Source organism: Octopus sinensis, linkage group LG10, assembly GCF_006345805.1.
Source record: "Octopus sinensis linkage group LG10, ASM634580v1, whole genome shotgun sequence".
NCBI classification, from domain to species: Eukaryota; Metazoa; Mollusca; class Cephalopoda; order Octopoda; family Octopodidae; genus Octopus; species Octopus sinensis.
In genome coordinates, this window is record NC_043006.1 from 50336078 (window position 1) to 50353577 (window position 17500).

The following is a 17500-nucleotide window of genomic DNA, read 5'->3' on the forward strand; positions in this document are numbered from 1 at the left end:
AAGCAGACCGAACTCAACTCCAGTCTGATCTATATGCTGTGAGTCAATGGGCAGACAGAAACAAAATGCAATTGAACGAGGGAAAATTTGAGCTGATGCATTTTGGAAGAAATTCCTCACTAAAACAGCCATACTCTCTCCTTCAGGGGAACCGCTCACAGCCTCTAACAATATCAGAGACCTGGTGTAATTGTTGATGACGATCTCAGTTGGAGTGCACACATCAACAAGAAGGTCGATATAGCTCGTAGGATGAGTTCCTGGATCTTAAGAACTTTCCGGTCCAGAGAACAAGGTGTCATCATACCACTTTTCTCCTCCTTTGTACGGCCATACCTCGAATACTGCTGCCCACTGTGGTCTCCTCATACAAGACAAAACATCTCGAGGATTGAATCACCCCAGAGGGCACTCACTAAACGAATTGAAGGCATGGCTGCTCTCGATTGTTGGGATCGCCTTAAAGCCTTGAAACTCTACTCTCTCCAGCGTCGCCGTGAGCGGTACATCATTTGTACGATGTGGAGAATATACCGCCAACTTTGCCTGAACATTAGCTTCAAGGTTCACCCAAGACTGGGACCACGGGCCATACGTTCCCTGCCCAATTCAAGATCACAGCATACATGTACACTGCAACATTATTTCTTTTCCTCAACAGGCCCTGCCCTATTCAACATTGTCCCGAAAGAGATCAAAGTGGAAAAGGATCCCATCAACTTTAAACGGAGTTTGGATAGATTCCTTCAAAGAATACCAGATAAGCCACCCATAATTGGATACAACTCACCCAACAAAAACTCACTACTTGAATGGACCATAAACAAAACTTGACTTAGGCAGGATTCAAATAATCCTATCAGGTGGTGCTATTAAGTTAGACATGGCCTGGACCAATCTTCGGTCGAAACATATCTAAGTTTATATATATATATATATATATATATATATATACACGCACACACACACTTACACCCTATCACACGCACGCACATGTACGCACACAAACACGTGCAATCACACATATATACATGTAAACAAAGTATATCCGAATTGATCCGAAGTTATTTTCTTAGTCACAAGATCGCGTTCTATCCCGCTGTGTGACATTTCACTAAATATCTTTTCACTCTAGCATCAAGTCCTCCTATACCTTCTACGTGTAACTCGAGAGACGGAATCTGTGTGGAAACTTGGCCGATGGATCGTAGCAATATTTCAAGATACCAATAATGCCACTCTATATCACATTGATTCTACATTAGATCTACGTGAAGATTACACGTGTCTTTCGAATATTCTGTCCCTTTCAGACTAATTCCACAAGCTTAACAATAACTCTTGATCGGACAACCGAATACTAATAATTGGATTTGCTGACCGACATCCAGTACATATGTATGTATGTATGTATGTATGTATGTATGTATGTATGTATGTATGTATGTATGTGTGTTTGTATGTATGTATGTATGTATGTATGTATGTATGTATGTCTATATGAGTGTATGTATGTATATTCTTACCTTTTTCTTATCAATTTTAGAGTAAATTTTCCGGCCCCCTATATAGTGTGAGGTTATTTATGAAAGAAAGTATCTTCCCTTAACCATCATGCTTCAAATCTTAAGAAGGTCTTGCAGATTTCCATAGTCCGGGATATCGTGATCATTTGTAGCATATTAATTAAGGATTTATATTCTCTTCGTAAGATTCCAAGTTCAACCATATTTTGCTCCAGGCGGGTTGATACATATCCTGTTGCCCTAACAATAATAGGTATGAAGCTGAAATTGTATCTTGGGTACTGGATTTGCTAACTCATTATCAATAGTTCGTAAATGTTCACTCTCCCGTGTCTTCGTGTCCAGAGAGCAGCTGATTTCCACAACAGAACATACCTTTTCTTTGTGGTCCCACACAATGATTATTCGTTTTAAATTAATGGGTGTTTCAAATTTTAAAGTTTCATCCTTATTTTTTGACGCATCGGTTTCAAAATATTCGTTTGTAGATTTGTAGATATATTTTTGTCATCCTGCTTTTTGGTCAATGCATGATAATATATATATATATATATTATATATATATATATATATATTATATATATATATATATGTATGTATATATGTATGTATATATGTATGTATGTATGTATGTATGTATGTAGTATGTATGTATGTATGTATGTGTGTTTGTATGTATGTATGTATATACAGATAGAAAGATAAATGCACGCAAATATTCCATATACATTGTATATATGTATATGCCCATACATAACCGTATAGACGTGTATGTATGTATATATATGCATGTGTGTATTTATATATGTGTTTATATATGTTTGGATAGATAGATGGGGGATGGATAGATGTACGAATGTGTTTATCACTAAGATAAGAAATAGCTGTCAACTCATTCTAAGGAGCCTTCTGAGCATTGCAAGGAATTTATTTTACAGGTGCTATAACTTCTAACAGTTAGGTATAAGAGGTATTAGATGTAACTGTGCATGAGAGAAAAGTGTGTGAATAAAGCACGTAATACGTATGATAATATAGCAATATTTAAAAGGCAGGCAGATATTTATAAAGCGTTCAGTGTTAAACGAATTTGATTAACTATATCCAACAATCAGCTAACAATAAATGCAAGTAGAATACACAAGGTAATTCTTCATGTATGACAAGCAAATCTAAATATCGTTTAGAAGAATTTCAAGAAATTCGAAATAAAAGACAGCAAGAACAAGAATGGTGAAAGCCACATCTTTAATTGGTGATTAAACCATACATTACTGACGAGCGTTACTATTGTGTCAGCATATTTTGATTCAGAAAAAGGGATAAAACTATTTTTTATACCTTTTTCTGTATATAAATATACTGACACAGTGGAAACGATAATCAGTAATGCATGGTTTAATCGCCAATTAAAGACATGATTTTCTCCATTTTTATTCTTGTTTATACACACACATATATGTATACATATATATATAATGTTTACGTATACATGCGTGTATATGTAGTGTATATATATATATATATATATATATATATATATATATATGTTTATATATATATATGTGTGTGTGTATGTGTATACATGTACACATACATATATTTACAATTAAATTCTTAGTTTACTTGTTTGACAGGTAATTTGATTTGAGATATGTTGAAAATGTAACAATTGCATCAGGAAAAAACAATGATAACCTTCAAATCGCGCGCGCACACACACACACACACACACACACACACACACACACATATTATATATATATATTTACATTTACATACTACTTCTGAAGTACACTGGCGTGCATTAAACTATGCTATATTCTACTGTCAGCGAGTTCGTGTTCCCTTCTGATTGTAATAAATTCAAAGCTTGTCGATATTCAGCAAATATTATAACTATTAATACAATATACAGTATGGCTCATTTGGTCGAGATTTCGAGTTTTTCACTTTTCTTGCTTTTGTTGAGGCACCACAGAGATGATTAGCACAAATAGATGAATTCTACATCTTGTGTTAGTAGTCTTGTCTGTCACTTTAAACATATACTAACAACACACACGTTTCTATATAAATATATTTATATATAAACACATGTTAATGAAATCAGAGAAATTAAAACGCAGCTTAACTGTGGTTAAAAACATTTTTATGATTCTGTATTAGATTTTATGTGAAAAAACACTATAACAAGAGTTTCGTTGTGAGAAGCACTATTAAACGCATCATCATCTGTAGATGTGTATTTACCAGGAACCGAGACAAAGTTTTTGAAAGTTTTTGTAGGAAAAAGGCTCTTAAATATATATAATACTATTTCATACCTAAATGCAAAATAACCTTCTAAACGTTAGGGATGGTATCAGCGATAATTCATAAGTAACTCAGTATGTTTAAATAACTCAATAAGTTCATTTCGAACTCTATTTAAATGTTAATATTAATGTTGCACAAAAACGAGGCTGTTATGCAATTGTCTCGCAAGGTCGGGAATCTTCTCGTATAAAACAAAACAACAACAGCAACAATAATGAAAACATGAGAATGATAATACCTGGATCGATTACTCTTATAATTGCACTCTTATCATCACAGTGAATTGCATAATATGAGTATTACATACTGTTGTGTGGATGCTCCCAGACGATGAAGTAGGCTGGCCCAATACGTAGATATAGTATTGCAACGTAAATTGTGACGTAACTAATATATTATTAAGAGAAGTTAACAGTTTCCCCGTGTTTATGAATGGCGAAAATAAGTTTCCTGCTGTAAAACTGAAATATATCGAAATATACTTATGTATGTATGTTACTCATACAGACATACGTATAAAACGAAATAGTGTGTGTGAATATAATTATATGTGTGCACCTGTATATGTACATGTGAAACAACACATCTACATCTATTATGTAAAATCCGTTCTGTCGGCCTGTCTGCGTGTGTGTCTTCTCGGATCTCGGGCATCCTCCATCCGATGGCGCTCAAATTCGATATGTAGATACCGACGGTATCAGAGCGTGTATAAGTCTTGAAAAGATTACAAAAATCAATTCCAGGTGAGAACGCGATCGATAAAGCCGTTTTTGTCCCGCTTTTCTTCCGTCAACCTATACATAACTGCACCTTCCATTTTTTTTTGTTTTTGTACTGCTTAAAGGCATGTTTCTTTCCTGCCAAGCTTACTGTTTAAACCATGTTTGTGTCCTCCCAGTCAACAGCCTTATCATTACTGGTACTTCAAACTCTTCGGTTGCATATTTGTGTGTATAAAATCGTTTTTCTTTGGAATAGAAAGTCTATCTTTATTTCTTCTTTTGCTGGTGTCTCAAATTTAAGTTAAATCGGTGTTTCTCAAAGAGGAGGCCTATGGGACGGTCAGACAAGTTGTTTTGAGAAAATTTGGTTTAAATGTTTGACAATTTCTTTTATTCCTTTACTTGCTTCTCTCACTGGGTAGTAACCATGTCACTGGGTATTAATCATGTTATGGCACTGCCTTGAAGAGTTTGGTCAATGAAACCCACAAAGGTTGTGCCGTAAAACACATATTTAAAAAAAAAATTCTGATAAATATTCTATCGATACGGTTATTCAAAACTGCAAGTTTACAATGATGTTAACAAAGCAACAGTAGTCTTAAGCGCCGATACATAAACGCAAGCAGTGACGCGTGGGCGCACGTGCACACACACATCCGATGGGATTCTGCATAGATTCTGTCTACATAATTCACTGAACCTAAAGACACTTTGTTGCGTTGCGAACTATATAAAAGAAAGAGTTTTTGAAGTTTTGAGCAGAGTTCTTTGTCAGAAAGAAGAGAAGGCAAATTCCAAAGGAGAGGAAATCACCAACAGCATGTGTGTGGTTACATATGTATATACATACTCGCACACACAAGCCGGATGGTCATGATTAAGATACATTTGTTCCTAGATCTGTTCAATCAAGTTAAAGTAAGGTCTATAAGTTTTTATATAACACGAAAATGTTGTCACTGCACTGCAGAAAAAAAAGCTGATCCCGAAAGAACTGACCCCATTGCAACAAGACATATTTTTAAATGGCAATTGAAATTCTTTCACTAAAGGGAGAACTTGAATATGTGCTCGTCTGCTTCTTCTACCATAATGTTTTTCCTTTCTTCTATTATTTATTTTTAAGACATCTTTCCGCGAAAATCAAATTAAATAAAATTTGAGATTTTTTTGCGGAGGGGTAAAAATGGTAACAAAAATTTTCATTGAAGTCATGTATCGCCTTGACCTTCGAAACGTGGAGTAGATGAAATTAAGGCGACTGAAGAAGGGGAATGTTCCTTGTTTTGTATGTCCTGTACTCTATTTTTTCGTTGTTTTAAAAAATGTCCATTTCCTTGGCTTTGTGTTTATGTCTTCGTTTCTCATTGTGTTCGACGTTTTTTTGGTGTCCTGTACCCATATATGCATGTATATATACATGTAGAGGTAGGTACGTATATATATGTATGTATATATGCATATGTTTTATTTATTTATTAATTTATCATATGACGGAACGCACGCATCCATTTCTAAGTAAGATTGTTCTTAATATTAATAATGACGCGCACTCTTAACCTTTCTCTCCCCTCCCTTTCTCAGCCTTCATTCTTTTGGCTTTCCTTTTCTTCTACCTTACTGTCTCTCCCTCTCTCTCTCATTCTTCATTCTTTTCTCTACAACCATTCCCTTTTTTTCTCTCCCTTTCTTTTACTCCTCCTCCTCCCTCCCGTCGCGGTCACGTGATGAGATGGCTATTTCTGTCTTTCTTCTCCTGGCCTCCTTTAAGTAGAGACGGTAAAATCTATTGCTCTCTGCTGTTCTCAAAGAATAGCGTTCGTAAAATTTTTTTATCTCGTTTGGCTTAACAGCCCTTCTTGTTTGTGTTACTATTATTCTCCGTGTCCTGTCTTTTACTGTTTATATTTTGTACTGTCGTTACTGTCCTGTTTTTGTTACCATTTTTACCCCTCCTCAAAAAATTTATTTAATTTCATTTTCGCGGGAAGGAAATTTTCATTGAAGTCATGTATCGCCTTGACCTTCGAAACGTGGAGTAGATGAAATTAAGGCGACTGAAGAAGGGGAATTTTCCTTGTTTTGTATGTCCTGTAGTCTATTTTTTCGTTGTTTTAAAAAAATGTCTATTTCCTTGGTTTTGTATTTATGTTTTCGTTACTCATTGTCTTCGACGTTTTTTTGGTGTCCTGTACCCATATATGCATGTATATATACATGTAAAGGTAGGTACGTGCATATATGTATGTATATATGCATATATTTTATTTTATTTATTAATTTATATTATATATATATATATATATATATATATATATATATAGGTATATATATATTGATAAAAATGGTAAGACAACAAAGAATGAAAGAGACCTCCATATTATGTAAATAGAGGAATTTATCTGTAAATGTAATATGTGACAATTATTCGGTAGCCATGATAAAACTCCGAGTTTCGGATGCCGGGGTGGAAATCCACACCGACATCTCTTCAGTTATCCGGCCATTTTTTCCTATGGCCGAATAACTGAAGATATGGGCGGCGTGGATTTCCATCTCGGCATCCGAAACTCGGAGTTTTATCATGGCTACCGAATAATTGTCACGTATTACATTTACATATATATATATATATATTATATTAAATTAGAGATAAAACCACTATTAGGCAAATCAAACAGTGAGAAACATAAGCCAATACATAAAATTAATTTTAAAATAAATAAAATAAAATAAAAATAAAAAATTAATTAATAAATAATTAATAAATAATATAAATATAAAAAACATACATACATATATATATATATATATATATATATATATATATATATAATATATATATATATATTTGTATATATATATTTAAAATTTATAAGTTTAAATTATTTAAATAATTTTTTTAATTTTAACTTTTATATTTTTAAATTAATTTTATGTATTGGCTTATATTTTTCGCCTAATAGTGGTTTTATCTCTAATTTATATAATATATATATTAATAAAATATATTTATACTATAAATTGAATTTAATCCTAAATCTAATTTTTCCCTGTAAGTTTGGATTTATTCCCTATATTATTATTATTATTATTATTATTATTATTATTATATATATATGCTATATATATATATATACTATATATATATATATATATATACGTGTGTGTGTGTATGTTATTTATATTGTATGTGTGCATTACATTAGCCGAGTTGATTCGTTTATGTGTGTTCTATGGCTATGTATAATTGTAGTGCTGCCTAGTTTGTTGTTTGAATGTGTGCGTGTTTGTCTGTGTATGTATGATATTACTGTGAATGATTTTGTATGTCTTTTATTGTCTTTTATTACAGTTGTATTAATGTGAGTGTTGCTGTGTCGTTGCACATGTCCTTGATCTCTATATGTATAAATGGGTGTGAAATATATGTAATGCACGCATGCGTTCATTGTTGGTTTCTGCGTGCCGGTTAAGTGTATTCCTGTGCTCTAGCTATTGCCTACGAGTTGGGTTTGCGTGTTTTGTCATGAATATATTTATAGAATCTTTTATTGAAGAAATATTGAAGGCGTTTATGTGTTTGTACATATATTTATGCCCGTGAATACGTGCAGGGGCGGAAAATGTGCTTTTGGGTTTGTGTTGTGTGTGTATATTTTGTTGTGTGCATATTTTGATGCATGTGTGGAGATGTAAGTATATGTCAGTGTTACATGATGATATGCATGTTGAAGTAAAAGGAGTTAGTGCTTGAACTCAGAAGGAGTGAACGTTTGAAGATGTATACCAACACACCCACATGTATATAAATATATATATATATATATATATATATATATCACCGTGACTACCGTGACCCACCAGGCTATCAGATGTTGCTACACATCGCTGGTCACAATGCGCTTCGCATTGTTTTTAGCCTTCAAATGACGCCACCCCGCTGGCTAAGCGAGCAGGCCAAGTTCAGCACAAAGAATAGTCTGCACCTGAAGAAATGTTTTGGATTTTACAGATATATATATATATATATATATATATAATATATATATATATATATATAGTATTGCTGTTTAAGTATCACAATACATATCTTTGGGTGCTACTGACAGTTCCACACGTATCTGAAAATCCAAAACATTTCTTCAGGTGCAGACCATTCTTTGTGCTGAACTAAGAACATTAAATATGATGTGGGACGTGGGAATTTAAAAGTGATGGTTGTAAGTCGACATTTTTTTAAAGTGCTAGTCGGAAACAAAGTAAACACAGAAAACATGGCTGATACAGCACCTTTTGTGTCATATGCCTATGGAATAACTGAATCTACCTTTACGCTGCACGTTTGGGTTGAATCTGATTGAAAGCAGCAGTTATAATCACAGGAAATCAGCGAAGATATGTTATATCTGTTGTAACCAGTCTATAATGCTGTATATAAATCTAACTTTGAACATATTTCCTAACGATCGTCAACAATCTTTTAAAAATAATTTATATTTTTATCTATTTATATCACGACCAGTTTTTGTCGCATATTACTTAATTAATAAGGCTACTAAATCATGTGGAACACATTGCACCGAAGATGATAAGAAACAGCGAAGCAATTTAGCTCTAAATATTGAGAAATTAAAAGCTGAAGATGAATTTAAATATTAAAAAACTAATTATAGAAAAAAAGAAATATGTTTTTAATTACGTCATTAAGATTTAAGAAAAAACATTGTGCAACGCTTCTTTCCATTGAAAGAAAGAAAGAAAGAGAGAAAGAGAGAAAAATGTATCGAACTGCTAATAGTAAACCTGCTCTCATTTATATATAGTTTTCTTCTTACTTTTCCTTCCTCAGTTTCTACAAGGTTTATTCACATTATTTTGAGTCTAATGTGGCTCAAGTTTCATTTAATTGCATTTCCAGCTAATATATTTCGCTTATTTAAATTCAATATAAAATGTCACCAAAGATATGTCAAATTCTTATTTATACATCTCCAATAACTAATACGATATGATTGTCTCCCTGAACTGAATTTATATTAGGACATAATTTAAATATCTGCTGTGATAATTTTTCTATACCTCTGGTCTTGAACATTCCAATTGAACTGAGGTATGAATAATATTTATGTTTTGAAAATAGCTCGAGAATATAATAACTTTGCCTGTTTTGCATTTGTTATTTTTTTCTCTCTCACAAAAATAATCGACTTCCTTACCTTTCCCACTCAAAATTTCATATACGCACGCGCGCGCATGCAGACGTATTCACACTTTAAAATTGAAGTCTTACAAGACGAACCTCGAGCAAGTAATCAGTTTATTCAATTGTACACACACACACACGCACATACATATGTATATATAAATATATATACATGTATACAAATATACACTCACGCATATATATATTTACCTACATACATACGTATTTATTTACATGAATATATATACATATATATATATATATATATCTACTTTTATATCTATCTATTTATATATATATATATATTTATATTTATATTTATATATATATATATGTATGTATGTATGCATGTATGTATGTATGTATGTGTGTGTGTATGCATACACAGTCACACACATATATGTATATTTATGTTATATAGAAATTTCGAGAGAATTGAAGTAAATTGTAAGTTGAACGTAAAGTAGAATAAGATATAAATAATAGTGTGCAGACGCACTCAAGGCTCTTTTTAATGCAACATTCTACACGCTAGCTTTATCTACTTAGTTCTTCTGTAAAAAGATATTTTAATTCAATATATATTTAATACATGATATTGTATATCCTATTATGTAATATAATGCAATGCAATAAAACAAAATATGATATAAAGATGTATAACATATGTGTATGTAGGTAGGCACATATGTATATGCGTGTGTATACATACATACATACATACATACATTCATACATACATACATATATACATACATATATACATACATACATACATACATACATACATACATACATACATACATACATATATATAAATATATAATGCTGTAAAAATGTTACAAATAGGTATATTTATATAGTGCTATACAATTAAATGTGATATTACATACATATAACTATATGTATATATATAAACGCTTATTTATACACATACACACACCTTCACTTATACACACACACATATATATATGTATATCCCTATTTAGGTACCTACCTACCTACCTACCTCAACACTGTCTTTGAAAATGTGGAACGAAAAGAGGGATCTCAATCTTAATGCATGGTGGCTAAATGAAATGAGAGAACAAAAGAGGATGATAGAATACATACCAGAATTAAAACAATTCCGGAGTTGATGCGGTCGACTAGTCTTACAAGGTGAGAGGAGCTATCATGGCTATAGTCCAATGACTGACTCGAGTAAAAGAATAAAAGTGTAACGTATGCACAAATTTACACAATCATACATCCGAACATCCAAACACATATGGACACGCACACACATAAAAGCATAAATATATCCATAGAAATATGTACATTATAAATGTTAAGTTCCTTCTTTAAAAGCATATCTTTATGTATCCATAAAGAATATGTACATAAAATATGAAGAGTTGTTTTTTTTTCCTTAATGGCTAACATTTATTCTTAGATGAATAGATAATTGAAACTTTAGTAGTATGCTCCCCATTTAGTTTAGATGCACTGACCTGTTGCAAAATATTAGCAGGTGCTTCACAGATGATGTGTACATAAAAAATGATATCAAGTACAAAATCATTCTATGCGTTGTCATTGAGTACAGTTTAGACAAAACATAGTGGTATTAATACAGACGTAAGAGAATAAAGGGTACGTTGATTACTGTCAGACCAAAAATATAAAGTAATGTCATATAAAGCACATATATAGACTTCATATAAAAGGTGTTAGGTTAACACCATGAAGAACCAAGTGAATAAGGTTTCAAAAAAAAAAAAGATAGTGCAAATACTAAAATATAACCATATGTAGCAGGTATATACATACACACATATCTATCTATCTATCTATCTATCTATCTATCTATCTATCTATCTATCTATCTATCTATCTATCTATCTATCTATCTATCTATCTATCTATCTATATATATATATATTATATATTATATATATATATATATATATATATATATATAATGTAAATTAGAGATAAAACCACTATTATGCAACTCAAACAGTGATAGACATAAACCAATACATAAATAACAAATAAATATTTTTTTATAAAACCTATAACTTATAACTAGATCTCAAAAGTATAAAAATGAATGATCAATATATAATATAATAATACTTATCTCTTATTATATTATATATTGATCATTTATTTATATATTGATCGTTCATTTTATACTTTTTGAGATCTAGCTATAAGTTATATGTTTTATAAAAATATTTATTATTTGTTATTTATGTATTGGTTTATGTTTAACACTTATCTCTAATTTATATTTTATATACTTATACTGTGAAATTTGATTTAATACTTAATTGAATTTTTCCCTGTAAGTTTGGAGTTATACTCCCTAATATTAATATATATATATACATACATACATCTGATATATATATATATATATATATACAAATATATATATATATATATATATACATATATATATATAATAATATATATATATAATATATATATATATATATATATATATATATATATATATATATATATATATATATATACGAAAGAGGTTTGAAAATGCAATTTAAAAGATGTTTATTTACTTTACCGGTTTCACTCTTTGGAAAAAGATTGTCAAAAGTAACATGTGGAAGTTTGGTTGCGTTAATTATTGGTTGTTGCAAATTGCTACATTACATATATATATACAGTCTTTGGTAACAGGGACATGTTAAGGACATAAAAAAGTTCAACAAGTTCCTTAAAATATTGGGCCAAAAAGATTACATAAATAATCGTTCTTAAGGACATACTTAAGATAGTTTCCAGAAGGAATTGATATTGGTACTGTATCTGTATATTCAAACATGCACAGAATATTGTGTCAACCAATATTTATATATATATATATATATATATGAAAAAACAAGTCAAAAATAGAAAATGCTAAGATAATTTTATAGTGAACATTTCAGTACCGTTTTCGGTCATTTTGAGACCTTTTCAACTGTAACGATTAAATAATTAAATTTAGAAAAATTAGAAGAAAAGTTTTTTTAAAAGGAATATTTCTATAGTAGTGTTCAGATATAAGTGGCATTCTGCCTTTCTCTGACTCCTTGTTTGCACTTGTGTGTTCGAGGTCGTTGTGAGTTCTTGGTAGGGTAGGAGAAGCAGAAGGCTGATGTGGAGATGGGGTGGGGAAATCTGGGAATGCCTTGATGGTCGTATTTTGAATGGTCAGTGGCGGACAGCAGTCGCAGTTCAATTCAGGAATTGTTTATGGAATTTGCGTAGGCGTTATACTGAAAGGCATTAGTGACAAGGTTAAGGGGTAGAAGGTGGAGAAGTAGAAGAAGAAGAAGATGACGATGTTGATGATGATGATGATGAAGAAGAAGAAGACATACACACACTTGGCTATTGAATTGCACTATAATTCTATTAACAGCAGGAAGAGGAATTTGAAGATTTTCGGCAATTTTTCATTGGCTAAGACCAGCCTCAGATTACCCAGCAATACGACCACTTTGAAAATCTGACAGTTCTGCTGAATTTTTTGTGCGTGGCATGGTTACCCTTCGCAAATGTTTAATATAATGGCACTTGGAATGAAAAAGAAAAATTGCATTGTAAATTCTACACCCCTGAGAACGTATTATGTCTGTGCACATATATACATGCAAAATACTCTGTTGATATTATTGAAATTTCAATGAAGGAACCTTGGATCTAGGTTACCAACCGGCTTTTTCTCTATTGACAAGAAACCTTGCAAAAAAGACTGAATGTTGACATACACACACATGTTTTCCTTCTCGAGCCATTCCTGGCTCATAAGGGCCGGTTTCCCGGTTTCCGTGACGTATAGGTTCCCCACCTGGACGGGACGCCGGTCCGTCGCAGGTGAGCTGCAAGATGCAGGAAGAAAGAGTGAGAGAAAGTTGTGGCGAAGGAGTCAGCAGAAGTCCGCCATTACCTTCTGCCGGAGCCGTGTGGAGCTTAGGTGTTTCGCTCATAAACACACACATTGCCCGGTCTGAGATTCGAAACCGCGAATCCGCTGCTCTAACCACTAGGCCATGTGCCTCCACATACACACACACATATGTGTGTGTGTATGTGTGTGTGTGTGTGTGTGTGAGAGAGAGAGAGAGAGAGCTGAAAGAGAGAGAGAGAAAGAAACAGAGAGAGAGTGAGAGAGGGAATGAGAGAGAGAGAGAGAGAGAGAGAGAGTGACAGACTGACAAAGAAGCACAGACAGATTTTTAAAAAAATCTGATTATGTATGCGCCGTGCCTGAAAACAAAGCACCATTGTCCTTTGATTTTTAGGTCCCCTCAATTCGCGCTTACTTGTTCCTAAACAAGAATAACAACAACAACAAAACTCAGATACTGTTTTCCTTGAATTGAAGGCTGAAGAAGAAATACTGAGTGTTACTCTAACGTCCGGATGGGTTTAAGAATATGTCGCTATAAAGCTTATAACAACATTACAACACTGCCTCTGTATGGCATTCATAACATTTTACGTTGATATAAGATCCATAAACCAAAAGCTTATATTAAATTTCCGTTGCTTTACGCAAAGCAATCCCTGATGGACAGAGCAGTATTCTTAAAAAGGGGGGAAAGGACATATTACGTTTTCTGCGACTATGTTACGTGAAGTAGCTCCATAAATCTTCAATAAGGATTATATGTTTACGACAGAAATGGTTTCGTTCATGGCTCTTTTCGATCAGATAACATGCATATGTATGTTCCGTTATCGAAATGTCTAATACATGAAACTATTATGGTTAGGTCTGAAGAAGCGTAGAAGACAAAATGATTGCGAAAAATAGGAAATGTTAGTACGGTGTAAAATCGAAGTTGAAGAGATTGTAGTAATTACACAATAGCGTGTGTGATGACTGGACAAGGGAAAAATATTATTTAGATTAGTTTGTGTTGGATAGGGAAAGAGGCTATTGAAACTAAAGCCATGTGAATTTTGATATTGTTGTAGCAGTTGTTGTTGCTATGTCTTCTCTGCTGAAGGAAGAGAACTTTTTAAGTAATGTTGATAATAGTAATAATATAAAGAAAGCGGAACGTGGGAGAAGAAATCAGGGAATACATATGTGTGTGTGTATGTGTGAGGGCGTGTGTGTATGTGTGTGTGTGAGAGAGAGAGTATGTGTGTGTGTGTGTGTGTGTATTTGAGCGCGTTTGTATGCGAATGTTTGTGTTCGTCTCAAAGATAATATGATGGTTTGAAGAGAAAGTAAAGGAGACGCTAAACACGGAATTTCATTGAAAGGAGGAAAGATTGCTGGAGAAAACACAGTTGAAGGAAATAACACCAACACATGAATAAATGAACATACGTACATATTTATGTGTGTGTTTGTGTGTGTGTGTGTGTGTGTGTGTGTGTGTGTTGTGTGTCTGTGTGGGAGCGTAACATATTGTATATTATGTCTTATATTGCGGCGAGCTGTCAGAATTGATACCGCGCCGAGTTAAATTATTTTGCGGTATTTCTTCCGACGTTTTACGTTCTGAATTTAAATATCATAGAGATCAACTTTGCCTTTCACCTTTCGGGATGAAATAAAATAGATATCTGGTAGTCTCTGGTAACCGTGTAATTCACTGGTCCCCTTCCCAAAGGCTTAGACATGGCTGTGAAACTAAGAGGCGCGCTTTCTGACCGCGTGGTTTCGAGTTTACTTCTAAACCCACATTGTGATTCTGGTAGAACCTCATCAGCAATGTAAAGGAGCAATCTATCCAGCATTACCCTACAAAGGACCTTTCCAACGACAGCTAAGAGACAGATGCCACGAAAACTATCACAAACATCCTTTCCACCTTTTGATTTATAGAGTATCTCCATAATTGCATCACGCCAATGCCTAGGAACCACTCCACTAGGCCAAACCCTTTCAATCACATCTGTCACCATTATACAGAGATGTTTGCCACCGTGTCTGTATATCTCTGCTCCTAATCCATCATACCAGGAGCCTTTCCATTGCTCAATTTCCGATGACCGCTTTTGTTGGTCTTTCAGGTATATTATCAAGACCAACAATTATATATTATAATGCATTCCTAAAACACCCCAAGTATCCCAATCTGCACCAACGCGAGCATTAAAATAACCTAAAATGACAACTCTGTCATCAGTGGGGATACTGCATATAATCTCTGTAAGTGACAGATAGAAGTCAAGTTTATCATGAATTTATAGTTGGAGCATATACACTTGTGAGCATATACATAAGCGACCCTTCCTTAATAAAAGTCTTAAAGACGTCAAACGATCAGAATGACCATATGACAGTTCCTCAAGTTTCGAAACCAGAGTAGGTTTGATTGCAAATCCTACTCATGATATTCTCTTATAGGTCTCATCTGAACCGCTCCAAAACTAATGATACCCAGCAGATTTCACTACAAAATTCCCTTTTTCATGAATTCTTGTTTCGGCTTATGCTACAACATCCATATCATATCGCTGCAACAAGTGCAGATCTTCTCCCCGGACGCGATTTCAGCAAATCATTGTCTAATAAGGTTCGAACGTTCCAACATATCAATATTCATAGGCTTGCACCTTAATCAGAATTTATTCACTGTTGCAGGATGACAACCGGACCAAAACTGTGGTGCCCTAGGACACACCTGCCGGACCAGACCACAGACCAAAATGTTCCAGAGCCCTTTCTGCCATTTACTTCAGTATTAATATCAACTTTCATTGCTTGACTGTGTCTTTTTAGATTTCGGCCAGCCATGTATGTATAAGATGTTCATTTCTTTTTCCCTTCCAGCAATACTTGTGCTTGACGCTATTTAAAGGGAGGAAACTAATCTCACTCTCTAAATTACAAAGCATGATCCCAAAAGAAGAGTCGACATCATTGGGTGCATTTGCAGTGACAGATTTTACATCAGAGTGTCTTTTTTTCAGTCTTTGGCCAATCAAAGGCTAACTATAAGATAGCAGTAAAGGATTTGAATTCAGAGTTACCTACTCCTAGATAGATAGACTTCATCACGGCTTTGTTAAACAAAGGAGCTCCAGCCACTCCTTATCTATTTCTACAAACTCACACTAATATATAAAATATAATTTTCTTTTCTTCTTTTCCCATCTTTTTTTTTTTTTACATATAAATGAAATATATCCAAATACAATAAACGTAGGGCCGTATGTGATTCTCAAATTCTGTCTGATGACCATATTTGGTGTTAGTTTAAATATATCTCACTGACTGATTCTGTATCTATAAAATCAATCACATTCTGTGATTTCCTTTATCACAAGATTGTGAAAAACACCGATGAATGATCAATGTAGTCGATATTCTCTCGGAGTTTAGTGGAATCAGTTATGTTGCAGGTAACTAAACAATTTCTGAAGGCTGAAAATAATTCATTATCTAGATATTTTGTATTTACTGCGGTTATACAATTCATAGTATCTTTCTTACTTTCTCCGTCAACAGCCTCGGAGACATGTAAGAATTGATGCGCATTGCACTTCATCTCAATATGAAGGACACTTCTAAGGCGGCGAACTGGCAGAATCATCAGTACACTGGGCAAAATGCATAGCGGCATTATGTCCGTCTTTATGTTCTGGGTTCAAATTCCACTGAGGTCGAATTTCCTTTTCATCCCTTTCGATTATCGATAATACATAATAATAGCTGAACACTGGGATCGATGTAATCGACTTACCCACAACTCGAACTTGCT